The sequence below is a fragment of the Bison bison genome, unplaced genomic scaffold, assembly GCF_000754665.1.
Source record: "Bison bison bison isolate TAMUID 2011002044 unplaced genomic scaffold, Bison_UMD1.0 scf7180017864141, whole genome shotgun sequence".
Taxonomy (NCBI): Eukaryota; Metazoa; Chordata; class Mammalia; order Artiodactyla; family Bovidae; genus Bison; species Bison bison.
This window is the reverse complement of record NW_011494713.1, coordinates 159,635-162,422: the sequence shown is the minus strand read 5'-3', so window position 1 is coordinate 162,422 and position 2,788 is coordinate 159,635. Positions and strand designations below refer to the sequence as shown.

At 41.7% G+C, this 2,788-nt stretch overlaps 1 long non-coding RNA gene across 2 annotated transcripts in view; it reads left to right on the top strand.

Moving 5' to 3' along the window:
* Positions 1-799: 799 nt before the first annotated feature.
* The window catches only part of LOC104988655, a 31,597-nt gene continuing 29,608 nt past the window's right edge, over positions 800-2,788 (top strand). Inside the window, exons 1-3 of one of the 2 annotated variants that reach the window (XR_825267.1) lie at positions 800-885; positions 1,595-1,657; positions 1,750-1,832. This is a non-coding gene — a long non-coding RNA (uncharacterized LOC104988655). Of the gene's footprint in view, positions 886-1,594; positions 1,658-1,749; positions 1,833-2,788 lie in introns of those variants that run through there. The other variant, XR_825266.1, reaches the window with a different exon arrangement.

The window sequence follows — 2,788 nt, the reverse complement described above, 5'->3', positions numbered from 1 at the left end:
GACTATAAAGAGTTGGACTATATGAGCACCAACGAATTGATGCTTTTGAACTGTGGTGTTGGAGAAGACTCCTGGGAGTCCCTTGGACTGCAAGGAGATCAAATCAGTCAATCCTAAAGAAAGTCAATCCTGAATATTCATTAGAAGGACTGAGGTTGAAGCTGAAACTCCAATACTTTGGCCACCTGATGCGAAGAGCTGACTCATTTGAAAAGACCCTGATGCTGGGAAAGATTGAAGGCTGGAGGAGATGGGGACGACAGAGGATGAGATGGTTGGATGGCATCACCGACTCAATGGACATGAGTTTGAGCAGGCTCCGGGAGTTGGTGATGGACAGGGAAGCCTGGTGTGCTGCAGTCCATGGGGTCGCGAAGAGTGGGAGCGACTGAGAGACTGAACTGAACTGAACTGAACAGCAGTCGCAAAGCCAGTAGAGGGTGCAGTGTACCTATCTTTTGATTTCTGGGATTGCAAATAAGTGCATAGGTTGGATACTCCTCAAATAGCCTAGATAAACAAGACTTCATTTCATCTAGAGAGAAAGGAGTCTGGGACTATGATTTGGTCTTTGGTGATCTCGATTTTATATTCAGGAATTAGCAGATATATAGAATCGTTTTATTACCATTGGAGAATGCTGAGGATGGTGCTTTATGAAGACTGTTTTTGTTTTGCTTCCCTGGTGAAAAGTCATTTGAGCATTTTGTACCAAGTCCACAAAAAACTGGCCTGATTAAACTCATCAACCAGATTAGATTCTGGGTATCCAGGATTGCTTGCGTAATGGGTTGGGCATTTTTGCTAATCCTTGAAATCTTTGATGTGGCTGCTGACTGGGAGCTAGGATGCATTCTTCCCCTCTGGCTCATCAGCTTCCATTCCGTGAGTCTCCAGTGTCTGTGCTACTTTATCTCCACAGCTGACTTAGCAGAGATAGGACGCCTCCTGTTCTCTTCTTTCTTGCCTGACTCACTCCCACAGTGTTATTCTCCCCTAGCAACAGGGCGGTGGGCTGAGCAAATGAGGCAGCACCCCCCGCTTGCCAGCTCACCCCTTTCTGAAGCTGTCTGTTTATGCAACATTTTGCTCATTCTTTCTCCATCAAATTCTCCAACTTTCCAGGTACTTATTCAGAGGGGTTCATGTGAGGTCTTTTCTTTCCCTTCACTTACCTTTCAGCATGGAAATGAATGTAGTAATAGTATTATCAGTCCATCTTTTTTTTTTTTTTTAGCATTTCTTGGGGATCTTATGCTTTTGACATTCACTTTTTGTCTTGTGATATCTCTTGTATTTCTTGAGCAGGTGTTTAAATCTCTCCTTTTAATTTAGCTTCCCCCGCCCCTGGTTTATGCTGTCTCTCTGAATCCAGCTAGAAGGTGAATTAATACTTGTGGCTGAAAAGAAGCTCTTTTGACCTAGGATCCTGGTCTTCTACATGAGAGTTAAGGCCTTTCTCATTTGGCTAAAAGTATTTCAGAGAAAAATATATGGAAATTCAATACTAATCAGTAATTCTGTCCTCTACCCTTTAAAGAAAAGGGATTTGTACTTTTGGGGATCAACTTATTTTCTTCTTCCCTTTTGACAGGTTTTGGTAAATGTTCCACTCCAATAATATGTTAACATTTTCAGAGTTGATCCAGGTTAAAAAGTAAGTAGACTCTGTTTTGTTCTCCTTCTCCTTGGTTCTTTCTCACCATCACCTTTAGCCACTGCCCCTCTCCCATTTCTTTCTCCTACCAGGTCAGAATCTGCCCTCTGCTTGTTTCGGGTCAGTATGCTTGCAAGAATTCCAGTTTACTGCTTGGTTAATCACTAATCAGTCTCATGTGACATGCTTTGTGAGATAGACTAACTGTTGACTATTCTTAAAGTATAGCTGTAGTGACAAAATCATTACAAATGTCTTTGGCTACTGTATTCAGAAAATATCTTAAATATATAAGAATTTGGAAAGCAGCTTTATCCTTTAAAGCAGTTTTACTCAATACTGCAGTTGGCTTAGAGATCAAGAAGGGATCTGGGTCTGTCTAATCTGTCTAATCCCCAGCACCAGAATTGTGATGGAAAAGTTAAGGTGTTTGTTTGCTTGTTTTTTCTTTTTTTGGCCATGCCGCATGACTTGTGGGATCTTAGTTCTCTGATCAGGGATTGAACCGAGGCCCAGGCAGTGAAAGCACTGAGTCTTAACCACTGGACCACCAAAAAAATTCCTGGAAAAGTTCAGTTTTGAGGGTTGCTGAAGTGGAATAGGATTGGAGAAGGACAGAATATTAGAGGTTAAGGTTATTATAATAGAGGTGGAAGAACTGGGACAGAGCACTCAGAATGAGGGACCATATTTTGTGAGGACTCCAGGTATGTCTTGTGTCAAAGGGAAATAAAGGCAGAGGGTTGTAGAGAGTGAGGATTAAAACAAAGTTACCATGTCTAAAGAGTCATTACTGGCGACTTGGGAGTTTCGGTTCGGTGAAGGAAATTCATCATTCTACTCTGAGATCAATGCAAAGAAATAGAGGAAAACAACAGAATGGGAAAGACTAGGGATCTCTTCAAGAAAATTAGAGATACCAAAGGAACATTTAATGCAAAGATGAGCTCGATAAAGGACAGAAATGGTATGGACCTAACAGAAGCAGAAGATATTAAGAAGAGATGCCAAGAATACACAGAAGAACTCTACAAAAAAGATCTTCATGACCCAGATAATCACGATGGTGTGGTCACTGACCTAGAGCCAGACATCCTGGAATGTGAAGTCAAGTGGGCCTTAGAAAGCATT